The 14,357-nt window shown below is 53.1% G+C and overlaps 4 pseudogenes; all 4 read left to right on the top strand.

Moving 5' to 3' along the window:
- The first annotated feature begins 1,198 nt into the window (after window positions 1–1,198).
- On the top strand, window positions 1,199–1,300 carry LOC142689235 (U2 spliceosomal RNA; annotated as a pseudogene).
- A 5,555-nt stretch (window positions 1,301–6,855) lies between these two features.
- Window positions 6,856–7,029, top strand: LOC142689101 (U2 spliceosomal RNA; annotated as a pseudogene).
- A 1,288-nt stretch (window positions 7,030–8,317) lies between these two features.
- LOC142689236 (U2 spliceosomal RNA) lies at window positions 8,318–8,419 on the top strand (annotated as a pseudogene).
- A 5,555-nt stretch (window positions 8,420–13,974) lies between these two features.
- On the top strand, window positions 13,975–14,149 carry LOC142689092 (U2 spliceosomal RNA; annotated as a pseudogene).
- Window positions 14,150–14,357: the final 208 nt, after the last annotated feature.

A 14,357-nucleotide genomic window follows, 5' to 3' on the forward strand; every position in this document is an offset into this window, starting at 1 on the left:
CATTATTTCAACACCTGTTGGACAATGCATTTGTACAGTCATGTGTGATAATGAGCTCATTTATTAAATGCAATTAATGAATACATTGCCACCTCTTGTTGTGTGTGTGTGTGTGTGTGTGTGTGTCTTCTGTGTTTCTGTGTTTCCGGCATTTCACATTGGAACAGCTCATTCACCTTCCTTGTCTTCTCTCCGCCCTCCCTCCTAGGTAAGTTAAAGAGCTGCACCTGAGCCAGCCACTGATTGATGCAGCACCACAGTCAAATAGTGGAGTGGAGTGGAGTAGGGGAACAGCAAACAGCCATTAAAGCAGCCAGCCGCCTACCCGCCACAATGGACCTACCTGTGTACACTAGATGGATGTGATGGAATGTACTGTCGTCCCTACATTTCAAGAAGAAGTAAGAATTGCAGTTGCAACAAACCCTTGCTTGCCTACAAAGAGAGCAGCAATTTGGATTTGTTACTTTGTTACCTGGAAGAATAACAAACTGTGCAAGGATGGAGGTTGTAGGAGCAAGGAGAAGTTGTCTGTAAAGTTGGTGGATGCTTATTTTCCATTTTGCAGTCCCTTGTCTCCCTCTTGTGGCCTCCTGGAGGCAAATAAATGTGCAAAAAAAAGACAGCCTGGCGGCCGGCTGTTGCAGTGTTGCCCTCTCAGGCAACACTGAGTGACTGACTGAGCCTCACCGTCTTATATAAAGTTCAGACGGAACTTTGCACGTGTCATAGTGGAGCCCTCAGGATTCCAGAGCCAGCTTTCTGACATCATAATGGGGCCTCAGAGATAGATAAAAGCCTGGGCCCAGGCAGTGTTGGTCAGTGCTGCTCAGCAGGCAGCACTGGACTGGATTAAAGCTGATACAAGGTGTGAAGGAACAAGGGGTGGCTGTGGGCATGCACTTGCTGCCGCTGCCAGTGTTTATCTGCATGGCAGGAGGGCATTTGGGCGTTGCCAGGAAGGCGTTTTTATGTAGATTCCTCCTCTTTCAGCACTGCATTGTGGTGCAAGCAAAAGAAGCAAATCCTGTGTAGCTTCCTCTCCGGCCTTTATTCACCTCCCTCCCGCTTAGTAGCTGTAAATGTGTGTGAGCCTGCAGGGCCCCATGGAATTGCCTAGGAGTAGGCTGAATCAATCGCTGCAAGGGGTGAACAGCAGTATGGGACAGGCTCGGGCAAGGCAAGGGCCGCTCGGGTTATCGCTTCTCGGCCTTTTGGCTAAGATCAAGTGTAGTATCTGTTCTTATCAGTCCTTGTAAGGATAGATAGCTCGGAGAACCACTGGGGGCTATAAACACTAGCTTAGCGATCCAAGAGCGTTCCAGACGAAGCCGGCGACGAACTGCGGAGAAGAACCAGCGAAGACGACGATCCAGAAGGGAGAAGCCGCCATCGAGGAAGAAGCTCCGGGAGATCGCTGCCGGGAAGAAGAAGGAGAACTTCGGAGAAGAGCCGCTGCTGAAGGGGATCTTCGAAGAAGCTCGGCCGCAGAAGAAGAAGCTCGACGAGGAACCGCTGCGGAAGAAATTTCGTGGAAGAACCTCGGCCAGCAAGGAGAAGATTTGCATAGCTCCGCCCCCTTCGGGAAAGAGCTATCGAAGATCCTCCCCAAGCGACAGGAACAGCTGGAAGAAGCCATGGCCTCAACCAGCAACCCTGCCACCCAGAAGGAGAAGGCTGATGGACCAGGTGAGCCGGCCCAGGCCAGGACATCTCCTCCTGAAGCCTCCTCAAGCCAACAGGCCACCAGGAAGCCGAACCAGGCTGCTCCAACCCTGGAGCCCTGGATGAAGCAGACGGTGGCCCTGAAGCTCAAGGAGGTGGACGGGAGAGTGCCGGACATGACGGAAGAAGTGTTCTGCCAGAAGATGCTCCTGGATCAGGGCTTCGCTAAGCCGGAGACCATCAGTATCCAGGCCTTCATGACCGGGATGTTCTTCGTGACCTTCGCTTCGATCAACATCTGCAGAAGGTACTGGGAGATGGTGAAAGCGGCGAGGCCTGAATCCCCTTTCTCTCGCTTTGTGGGCAACTGCCCTGTCCAAAGAGAGGAAAGGCGGGTGACGGTCTCAATGCGGAACCCACACACCCCCGGCAAAGACATCACCACGCTCCTGAAGCGGTTCTGCACAGTGGTGAGGGAACCCACCCACATCCTGAACGGACTCGGCTTCTGGACTGGCAAGTGGTCGGTAATCGTCCGACTGAACAAGGATTCGAGCGCGGAAGACGGCCTCCAGCACCTGCCCCAGTCATTCTCGCTGGGCAACTCCTACGGCCTCATCTACTACCCGGACATGCCGCAGATCTGCAGGAGATGCAGCAAGAAGGGTCATTCGGTGAAGGACTGCAAGGAGGACGCCTGCAAGAACTGCCGGGTAACAGGACACGAGACCAAAGACTGCCCGAAACGGACAATGTGCAACCTCTGCGGACAAGCAGCCCACTCTTACAAGGACTGCCCGAAGAGGGATCGATCCTGGGCAACTGTAGCAGCGAAAGCTCCAGCCAGAGGGAACCCCGCCCCAGCCAGAGCTCCAGCGGCACAGAAGACCGGGAAAAAGAAGGATGGTAAGAAGACGACAGTCCCTCCCCCCCCTCTCCCGGCCCTCCCTCGCCCTACCCTTCCCACCCTCCCTCGCCCGGCCCTCCCCACCCCCCCGTCCCCAACCCCTGTCACCCCCACTGAGGCTCTCACCTTCTCCTACCCACCCATCTCAGTGGTCCTGTCACCTGCACCTCTCCCAACCCAGCCTCCCTTCTCCCCAGCTCCAGCAGCACTAACATCTTCCCCTCCAGCTGCTGGAGTCCTCTCCCTGGAGGATTTTCCCCCTCTTGTCTCCTCAGGTGCCATCCAGAGGAAGAGAAAGGTGAGGGACAGCCCAGCTGCTGAGTCCTCAAAGAGACAAGTCGTGGAAATCTGCGAAGATTCCCTTGCGCAGCAGGAGGAAATGGAGCAGATGGTGGAGGAACTCGTGTCTGAACCTGAGGTCATCGACTTCACAACAGACATCCAGGTGGCTACAATCCTGGAACAATTTTTGTCAGAGGGCCTGCTGGATCTTCCGGACCCGCCAGGCTCCAGAGAGGAGGATCCGCCCGACCGGACTGGTAACTAAGGTGTATCGTTTGCACTAACCTTCTTTATTCTCCCCCATGGCTGCTAAACTTAACATCTTTAGCCTCAATGTGAGGAGTGTTAGAGATAGGACTAGATGTCAGATGGTGCTAACTTTTCTTTCCAAGCAGTCGAGTGATGTATTTATGCTGCAGGAATGTACTCTCCCCTCTTCCAGGTCATACCATCATCTGGCCAGGCAGTGGACCCATGGCCCGTCCTACTGGTCTGGTGGGGGCGACTGTAAGTCTGCAGGGGTTGCCATCCTGATTAGGGGAAGCGTATTTACTGTTGACTCTGTCCAGGAGCTCGTCTGCGGCCGCTTGTTGGTCGTAGACGGTTCCTGGGCGGGAGAGCCGATTAGGCTCATCAACGTGTACGCTCCCCCTATGAAGGCTGAGCGCCTGGAACTATTCCAGACCCTGCGGACCCAGCTCGCCACCACTAGGGCAGTGGTGATGGCCGGGGACTTCAACTGCCCCATCGAAGAGGATGGACGAAGTTCCGGCACTTCAATCAAACTGGATGTCAGTTCCAAACTGCTTATCGAGATGGTAACCGAAGCATCCTTGCAGGACGTTGTGGGCTCCATGGGGATCGGCTCTGTGAACTATTCATGGAGCCGACCCGATGGCTCACTTCGTTCTCGGATTGACTTTGTGTTCACCTCCCGGGCAGTCAAGCAGCATGGGCACTCCATGGTCCCCTGCTTCTTCTCTGACCACAGGGCCATTCTCTTCCAGGGTGCCATCGGCCACGGTTTTCCTCCCGGCCCTGGCTCCTGGAAGCTGAATTGTGCCCTGCTGGAAAGAGAAGAGGTACTGGCGGAACTTAGAGACGCCTATATTGTTTGGAGGAATGATAAAGTTTTCTTTGACAAAACCTGTGACTGGTGGGAATATGTTAAAGTTGAATTTCGTTGTTTCTTTCAGGCAAAAAGTCGTCAACAGGCGTGTGAGAGGAAGAGAGACTTCAGAGAGATGCAGCGTCAGCTGCGATCCCTGCAAGACCTCCTTCAATGCGGCTGGGACGTCAGGAAGGAGCTGGAGGAAGCCAAAAAGGGCCTGAAAAGGCACTTTGAGGAGGAATCCAAGCGAATTGTCTTTCGTTCCAAGGTGGAGAACCTGGAGAAGGGTGAGAAATGTAACTCGTTCTTTTTCAGGAAACTCCATGCCGGCCACACGCCCCTGAAGGAACTCCGAGATGAGACCGGAAACATGCATTCTGGGAAGAAGGAGGTGATGGGCGTCGTCACAGACTACTACCGAAGCCTCTACTCCCGGAAAACCACTGACCCCGAAGCCGCCGATAAATTCCTGTCAGGTATCACTAATCATCTTGATCCTGCAGGTACGGAGGCTATGGACGTACCCCTGACGGTGGAGGAACTGCTCTCTGCCGCTAAATCCTTCAGACCCGGCAGGACCCCGGGCAGTGATGGTCTCCCAGCAGAGCTCTATGTAGCGCTGGGGGACTTGATCTGTCCGGACCTGCTGGAGCTCTATGAGGAGATGGTGGTGGAGGGTAGAATGCCACCGTCCTTGAGAGAAGGCATGATCACGATCTTGTATAAGCGGAAGGGGGAGAGATGTGACCTGAAAAACTGGCGTCCCATCTCTCTCCTGAACGTGGACTACAAGATCCTCGCCAAAGTATTGACCAACAGACTGAAGGTTGTCATCGGACAGATCATCGGATCGGACCAAACCTGCGGCATTCCTGGCCGTAGGGTGGCCGACAGTCTTGCCCTGGTGAGGGACACGGTGCATTACATGCAAAGCCGCCGTACACACGCGGCCCTGGTCAGTCTGGATCAGGAGAAGGCTTTTGACCGGGTCTCTCACGAATTCATGGGTAAGGCTCTGCGTAGGCTGCGGCTTGGCAGGTTGTTCTGTTTGTATGTTAACCTGATGTATTGCGACATTTACAGCTCGGTGCTGGTGAACGGCTGGAAGACTGACCCCTTTCCTGTATCGTCGGGGGTTAGACAAGGCTGTCCTCTTTCACCTCTCCTTTTTGTTTGTGTTATAGAGCTCTTCGCAGAGGCTATCCGGCAGAATGGAGAGATCAGAGGGATCACCGCACCAGGTCCAGGACACTTCGAGGTCAAATGCTCGCTGTACATGGACGACGTGACCGTCTTCTGCGCTGACCAGAGTTCGGTGACTGCACTCGTCCAGACCTGTGAGGAGTTCGGACGCGCTTCAGGGGCAAAAGTCAACTGCGGGAAGTCGGAAGCCATGCTCTTCGGAAAGTGGTACCTGCCTTCTCCTGCCTCCTTCCCGTTTACTATCAAGCCGGACTTCATCAAAATTCTGGGAGTCTGGTTCGGTAAGGAAGGTGCAGCCCTAAAGTCGTGGGAAGAACGCTTGGCCAAAGTCAACCAAAGGATCGGACTGTGGAGCCTCAGACAACTCACTATTGAGGGCAAAGCAATGGTCCTGCGTAACGAAGTCTTGCCTGTGCTACAATACACTGCACAGGCATGGCCCCCTCTTGCAACGGTCTCGAGGGCCATTACCAGGACTGTGTTTCGCTTCATCTGGGGCTCGAAAATGGACAGAGTAAAGCGGACTGTTATGTACAAGGAGCCCCGCAAAGGTGGGAAGGGTATACCCGACATTCCCACTCTGCTGCGTATCGCTTTTGTATGTGACTGTGTTCGTAGGACTCTGAGGACAGCAAACGGCTCTGCGGGCAAGGCCATGTCCCGCTACTTCCTCCTTCCCCTCTGGCGAGGTTTTGGCTGGGATAAGTGGGACAGCTCCTTCCCTTACAACTGGCACGCTCCCTGGTTCTACGGAGATGTCGTCCGGTTTGTGAGGGAGCATCAACTGGAGGGTCTTAAGCCCGACTTGTGGAAACCTAAGACGATCCACAAGCACATCAGAGCAAAGGACTCACTGGAGTTTGTTCCAGGGCTTCATGCCGACACGTTGGAGACTGTTTGGACTAACGTGTCATCTGGCAGGTTGACCAACGGGCACAAGGACATTTCATGGATGGCCATCCAGGGAGGACTGCCTCTTAGGTCATTCATGCATGCCCGCAACCTGTGCAAGACCCGGTACTGCCCCAGGTGCCCCTTCACGGAGGAAACATCTTTGCACATTTTCTGGCAGTGCCCCTTTGCACAGGGTCTGTTGAAAGCCTTGGAACACGAACTCAAGGACTCAGTTCCCAGGAACAGACTGTCGTACCGCTCGGTACTTTATGGACTATTTCCTGGGAATACCACGGATGGAGCAATCCAGGAAGCCTGGCGCCTTATGAACTGTTTTAAGGACGCTATATGGTTCGCCAGGAATCGTCTGATTTTGCGGAGAGAGAGTGTGTCCGTCCAGGACTGCCGCAGGCTGATCCACAGCCTGCTCAGAGACTATTCCACCTGGGACAGCCCGGACGTCGATGAGGAAGAGGACTGATACTCCCCTTCCCCCCACTCTCCCTTCTTGTGTGTTGTCTTTCAATAAAGCTTCGGGCCTGTGATTTCCCGCTTCCCTATCCCCTCCTACCCACTCCCCTATCCCATCACTTGTCTGTAATGCTTTGTTGTTTGGCTTTAGTGAATGCAAGAATGTTAGTGTAGCATGTGGTGTAATGTATAGCATAGGCTAGCCTGTACTGTGTATTATACTGTCATGTTATGTTTGACGACTGTTATTATTTATTATTTGCTGCTTCATGGCTCGCGCTGCGTCGCAGTAATGTTTGTATGATGACGATTGATTGTCAATAAAGCATTTTTCAATCAAAAATCTGTTCTTATCAGTTTAATATCTGATACGTCCCCTATCTGGGGACCATATATTAAATGGATTTTTAGAACAGGGAGATGGAAATAGAGCTTGCTCTGTCCACTCCACGCATTGACCTGGTATTGCAGTATTTCCAGGACCGGTGCACCCTTCCCTTATGTGTTGACTAAAATCAGATTCCAAAAGTGCTATTTGTGTTTGCTATTGTTTTTGTCTTTCTGATGGGATCTCCCCTTTTAATCCCATTATTTCAACACCTGTTGGACAATGCATTTGTACAGTCATGTGTGATAATGAGCTCATTTATTAAATGCAATTAATGAATACATTGCCACCTCTTGTTGTGTGTGTGTGTGTGTGTGTGTGTGTCTTCTGTGTTTCTGTGTTTCCGGCATTTCACATTGGAACAGCTCATTCACCTTCCTTGTCTTCTCTCCGCCCTCCCTCCTAGGTAAGTTAAAGAGCTGCACCTGAGCCAGCCACTGATTGATGCAGCACCACAGTCAAATAGTGGAGTGGAGTGGAGTAGGGGAACAGCAAACAGCCATTAAAGCAGCCAGCCGCCTACCCGCCACAATGGACCTACCTGTGTACACTAGATGGATGTGATGGAATGTACTGTCGTCCCTACATTTCAAGAAGAAGTAAGAATTGCAGTTGCAACAAACCCTTGCTTGCCTACAAAGAGAGCAGCAATTTGGATTTGTTACTTTGTTACCTGGAAGAATAACAAACTGTGCAAGGATGGAGGTTGTAGGAGCAAGGAGAAGTTGTCTGTAAAGTTGGTGGATGCTTATTTTCCATTTTGCAGTCCCTTGTCTCCCTCTTGTGGCCTCCTGGAGGCAAATAAATGTGCAAAAAAAAGACAGCCTGGCGGCCGGCTGTTGCAGTGTTGCCCTCTCAGGCAACACTGAGTGACTGACTGAGCCTCACCGTCTTATATAAAGTTCAGACGGAACTTTGCACGTGTCATAGTGGAGCCCTCAGGATTCCAGAGCCAGCTTTCTGACATCATAATGGGGCCTCAGAGATAGATAAAAGCCTGGGCCCAGGCAGTGTTGGTCAGTGCTGCTCAGCAGGCAGCACTGGACTGGATTAAAGCTGATACAAGGTGTGAAGGAACAAGGGGTGGCTGTGGGCATGCACTTGCTGCCGCTGCCAGTGTTTATCTGCATGGCAGGAGGGCATTTGGGCGTTGCCAGGAAGGCGTTTTTATGTAGATTCCTCCTCTTTCAGCACTGCATTGTGGTGCAAGCAAAAGAAGCAAATCCTGTGTAGCTTCCTCTCCGGCCTTTATTCACCTCCCTCCCGCTTAGTAGCTGTAAATGTGTGTGAGCCTGCAGGGCCCCATGGAATTGCCTAGGAGTAGGCTGAATCAATCGCTGCAAGGGGTGAACAGCAGTATGGGACAGGCTCGGGCAAGGCAAGGGCCGCTCGGGTTATCGCTTCTCGGCCTTTTGGCTAAGATCAAGTGTAGTATCTGTTCTTATCAGTCCTTGTAAGGATAGATAGCTCGGAGAACCACTGGGGGCTATAAACACTAGCTTAGCGATCCAAGAGCGTTCCAGACGAAGCCGGCGACGAACTGCGGAGAAGAACCAGCGAAGACGACGATCCAGAAGGGAGAAGCCGCCATCGAGGAAGAAGCTCCGGGAGATCGCTGCCGGGAAGAAGAAGGAGAACTTCGGAGAAGAGCCGCTGCTGAAGGGGATCTTCGAAGAAGCTCGGCCGCAGAAGAAGAAGCTCGACGAGGAACCGCTGCGGAAGAAATTTCGTGGAAGAACCTCGGCCAGCAAGGAGAAGATTTGCATAGCTCCGCCCCCTTCGGGAAAGAGCTATCGAAGATCCTCCCCAAGCGACAGGAACAGCTGGAAGAAGCCATGGCCTCAACCAGCAACCCTGCCACCCAGAAGGAGAAGGCTGATGGACCAGGTGAGCCGGCCCAGGCCAGGACATCTCCTCCTGAAGCCTCCTCAAGCCAACAGGCCACCAGGAAGCCGAACCAGGCTGCTCCAACCCTGGAGCCCTGGATGAAGCAGACGGTGGCCCTGAAGCTCAAGGAGGTGGACGGGAGAGTGCCGGACATGACGGAAGAAGTGTTCTGCCAGAAGATGCTCCTGGATCAGGGCTTCGCTAAGCCAGAGACCATCAGTATCCAGGCCTTCATGACCGGGATGTTCTTCGTGACCTTCGCTTCGATCAACATCTGCAGAAGGTACTGGGAGATGGTGAAAGCGGCGAGGCCTGAATCCCCTTTCTCTCGCTTTGTGGGCAACTGCCCTGTCCAAAGAGAGGAAAGGCGGGTGACGGTCTCAATGCGGAACCCACACACCCCCGGCAAAGACATCACCACGCTCCTGAAGCGGTTCTGCACAGTGGTGAGGGAACCCACCCACATCCTGAACGGACTCGGCTTCTGGACTGGCAAGTGGTCGGTAATCGTCCGACTGAACAAGGATTCAAACGCGGAAGACGGCCTCCAGCACCTGCCCCAGTCATTCTCGCTGGGCAACTCCTACGGCCTCATCTATTACCCGGACATGCCGCAGATCTGCAGGAGATGCAGCAAGAAGGGTCATTCGGTGAAGGACTGCAAGGAGGACGCCTGCAAGAACTGCCGGGTAACAGGACACGAGACCAAAGACTGCCCGAAACGGACAATGTGCAACCTCTGCGGACAAGCAGCCCACTCTTACAAGGACTGCCCGAAGAGGGATCGATCCTGGGCAACTGTAGCAGCGAAAGCTCCAGCCAGAGGGAACCCCGCCCCAGCCAGAGCTCCAGCGGCACAGAAGACCGGGAAAAAGAAGGATGGTAAGAAGACGACAGTCCCTCCCCCCCCTCTCCCGGCCCTCCCTCGCCCTACCCTTCCCACCCTTCCTCGCCCGGCCCTCCCCACCCCCCCGTCCCCAACCCCTGTCACCCCCACTGAGGCTCTCACCTTCTCCTACCCACCCATCTCAGTGGTCCTGTCACCTGCACCTCTCCCAACCCAGCCTCCCTTCTCCCCAGCTCCAGCAGCACTAACATCTTCCCCTCCAGCTGCTGGAGTCCTCTCCCTGGAGGATTTTCCCCCTCTTGTCTCCTCAGGTGCCATCCAGAGGAAGAGAAAGGTGAGGGACAGCCCAGCTGCTGAGTCCTCAAAGCGACAAGTCGTGGAAATCTGCGAAGATTCCCTTGCGCAGCAGGAGGAAATGGAGCAGATGGTGGAGGAACTCGTGTCTGAACCTGAGGTCATCGACTTCACAACAGACATCCAGGTGGCTACAATCCTGGAACAATTTTTGTCAGAGGGCCTGCTGGATCTTCCGGACCCGCCAGGCTCCAGAGAGGAGGATCCGCCCGACCGGACTGGTAACTAAGGTGTATCGTTTGCACTAACCTTCTTTATTCTCCCCCATGGCTGCTAAACTTAACATCTTTAGCCTCAATGTGAGGAGTGTTAGAGATAGGACTAGATGTCAGATGGTGCTAACTTTTCTTTCCAAGCAGTCGAGTGATGTATTTATGCTGCAGGAATGTACTCTCCCCTCTTCCAGGTCATACCATCATCTGGCCAGGCAGTGGACCCATGGCCCGTCCTACTGGTCTGGTGGGGGCGACTGTAAGTCTGCAGGGGTTGCCATCCTGATTAGGGGAAGCGTATTTACTGTTGACTCTGTCCAGGAGCTCGTCTGCGGCCGCTTGTTGGTCGTAGACGGTTCCTGGGCGGGAGAGCCGATTAGGCTCATCAACGTGTACGCTCCCCCTATGAAGGCTGAGCGCCTGGAACTATTCCAGACCCTGCGGACCCAGCTCGCCACCACTAGGGCAGTGGTGATGGCCGGGGACTTCAACTGCCCCATCGAAGAGGATGGACGAAGTTCCGGCACTTCAATCAAGCTGGATGTCAGTTCCAAACTGCTTATCGAGATGGTAACCGAAGCATCCTTGCAGGACGTTGTGGGCTCCATGGGGATCGGCTCTGTGAACTATTCATGGAGCCGACCCGATGGCTCACTTCGTTCTCGGATTGACTTTGTGTTCACCTCCCGGGCAGTCAAGCAGCATGGGCACTCCATGGTCCCCTGCTTCTTCTCTGACCACAGGGCCATTCTCTTCCAGGGTGCCATCGGCCACGGTTTTCCTCCCGGCCCTGGCTCCTGGAAGCTGAATTGTGCCCTGCTGGAAAGAGAAGAGGTACTGGCGGAACTTAGAGACGCCTATATTGTTTGGAGGAATGATAAAGTTTTCTTTGACAAAACCTGTGACTGGTGGGAATATGTTAAAGTTGAATTTCGTTGTTTCTTTCAGGCAAAAAGTCGTCAACAGGCGTGTGAGAGGAAGAGAGACTTCAGAGAGATGCAGCGTCAGCTGCGATCCCTGCAAGACCTCCTTCAATGCGGCTGGGACGTCAGGAAGGAGCTGGAGGAAGCCAAAAAGGGCCTGAAAAGGCACTTTGAGGAGGAATCCAAGCGAATTGTCTTTCGTTCCAAGGTGGAGAACCTGGAGAAGGGTGAGAAATGTAACTCGTTCTTTTTCAGGAAACTCCATGCCGGCCACACGCCCCTGAAGGAACTCCGAGATGAGACCGGAAACATGCATTCTGGGAAGAAGGAGGTGATGGGAGTCGTCACAGACTACTACCGAAGCCTCTACTCCCGGAAAACCACTGACCCCGAAGCCGCCGATAAATTCCTGTCAGGTATCACTAATCATCTTGATCCTGCAGGTACGGAGGCTATGGACGTACCCCTGACGGTGGAGGAACTGCTCTCTGCCGCTAAATCCTTCAGACCCGGCAGGACCCCGGGCAGTGATGGTCTCCCAGCAGAGCTCTATGTAGCGCTGGGGGACTTGATCTGTCCGGACCTGCTGGAGCTCTATGAGGAGATGGTGGTGGAGGGTAGAATGCCACCGTCCTTGAGAGAAGGCATGATCACGATCTTGTATAAGCGGAAGGGGGAGAGATGTGACCTGAAAAACTGGCGCCCCATCTCTCTCCTGAACGTGGACTACAAGATCCTCGCCAAAGTATTGACCAACAGACTGAAGGTTGTCATCGGACAGATCATCGGATCGGACCAAACCTGCGGCATTCCTGGCCGTAGGGTGGCCGACAGTCTTGCCCTGGTGAGGGACACGGTGCATTACATGCAAAGCCGCCGTACACACGCGGCCCTGGTCAGTCTGGATCAGGAGAAGGCTTTTGACCGGGTCTCTCACGAATTCATGGGTAAGGCTCTGCGTAGGCTGCGGCTTGGCAGGTTGTTCTGTTTGTATGTTAACCTGATGTATTGCGACATTTACAGCTCGGTGCTGGTGAACGGCTGGAAGACTGACCCCTTTCCTGTATCGTCGGGGGTTAGACAAGGCTGTCCTCTTTCACCTCTCCTTTTTGTTTGTGTTATAGAGCTCTTCGCAGAGGCTATCCGGCAGAATGGAGAGATCAGAGGGATCACCGCACCAGGTCCAGGACACTTCGAGGTCAAATGCTCGCTGTACATGGACGACGTGACCGTCTTCTGCGCTGACCAGAGTTCGGTGACTGCACTCGTCCAGACCTGTGAGGAGTTCGGACGCGCTTCAGGGGCAAAAGTCAACTGCGGGAAGTCGGAAGCCATGCTCTTCGGAAAGTGGTACCTGCCTTCTCCTGCCTCCTTCCCGTTTACTATCAAACCGGACTTCATCAAAATTCTGGGAGTCTGGTTCGGTAAGGAAGGTGCAGCCCTAAAGTCGTGGGAAGAACGCTTGGCCAAAGTCAACCAAAGGATCGGACTGTGGAGCCTCAGACAACTCACTATTGAGGGCAAAGCAATGGTCCTGCGTAACGAAGTCTTGCCTGTGCTACAATACACTGCACAGGCATGGCCCCCTCTTGCAACGGTCTCGAGGGCCATTACCAGGACTGTGTTTCGCTTCATCTGGGGCTCGAAAATGGACAGAGTAAAGCGGACTGTTATGTACAAGGAGCCCCGCAAAGGTGGGAAGGGTATACCCGACATTCCCACTCTGCTGCGGATCGCTTTTGTATGTGACTGTGTTCGTAGGACTCTGAGGACAGCAAACGGCTCTGCGGGCAGGGCCATGTCCCGCTACTTCCTCCTTCCCCTCTGGCGAGGTTTTGGCTGGGATAAGTGGGACAGCTCCTTCCCTTACAACTGGCACGCTCCCTGGTTCTACGGAGATGTCGTCCGGTTTGTGAGGGAGCATCAACTGGAGGGTCTTAAGCCCGACTTGTGGAAACCTAAGACGATCCACAAGCACATCAGAGCAAAGGACTCACTGGAGTTTGTTCCAGGGCTTCATGCCGACACGTTGGAGACTGTTTGGACTAACGTGTCATCTGGCAGGTTGACCAACGGGCACAAGGACATTTCATGGATGGCCATCCAGGGAGGACTGCCTCTTAGGTCATTCATGCATGCCCGCAACCTGTGCAAGACCCGGTACTGCCCCAGGTGCCCCTTCACGGAGGAAACATCTTTGCACATTTTCTGGCAGTGCCCCTTTGCACAGGGTCTGTTGAAAGCCTTGGAACACGAACTCAAGGACTCAGTTCCCAGGAACAGACTGTCGTACCGCTCGGTACTTTATGGACTATTTCCTGGGAATACCACGGATGGAGCAATCCAGGAAGCCTGGCGCCTTATGAACTGTTTTAAGGACGCTATATGGTTCGCCAGGAATCGTCTGATTTTGCGGAGAGAGAGTGTGTCCGTCCAGGACTGCCGCAGGCTGATCCACAGCCTGCTCAGAGACTATTCCACCTGGGACAGCCCGGACGTCGATGAGGAAGAGGACTGATACTCCCCTTCCCCCCACTCTCCCTTCTTGTGTGTTGTCTTTCAATAAAGCTTCGGGCCTGTGATTTCCCGCTTCCCTATCCCCTCCTACCCACTCCCCTATCCCATCACTTGTCTGTAATGCTTTGTTGTTTGGCTTTAGTGAATGCAAGAATGTTAGTGTAGCATGTGGTGCAATGTATAGCATAGGCTAGCCTGTACTGTGTATTATACTGTCATGTTATGTTTGACGACTGTTATTATTTATTATTTGCTGCTTCATGGCTCGCGCTGCGTCGCAGTAATGTTTGTATGATGACGATTGATTGTCAATAAAGCATTTTTCAATCAAAAAATCTGTTCTTATCAGTTTAATATCTGATACGTCCCCTATCTGGGGACCATATATTAAATGGATTTTTAGAACAGGGAGATGGAAATAGAGCTTGCTCTGTCCACTCCACGCATTGACCTGGTATTGCAGTATTTCCAGGACCGGTGCACCCTTCCCTTATGTGTTGACTAAAATCAGATTCCAAAAGTGCTATTTGTGTTTGCTATTGTTTTTGTCTTTCTGATGGGATCTCCCCTTTTAATCCCATTATTTCAACACCTGTTGGACAATGCATTTGTACAGTCATGTGTGATAATGAGCTCATTTATTAAATGCAATTAATGAATAAAAAAAAAAAAAAAAAAATCTGTTCTTATCAGTCC

This window comes from Rhinoderma darwinii (genome assembly GCF_050947455.1).
Source record: "Rhinoderma darwinii isolate aRhiDar2 chromosome 5 unlocalized genomic scaffold, aRhiDar2.hap1 SUPER_5_unloc_28, whole genome shotgun sequence".
In the NCBI taxonomy this organism is placed as follows: Eukaryota; Metazoa; Chordata; class Amphibia; order Anura; family Rhinodermatidae; genus Rhinoderma; species Rhinoderma darwinii.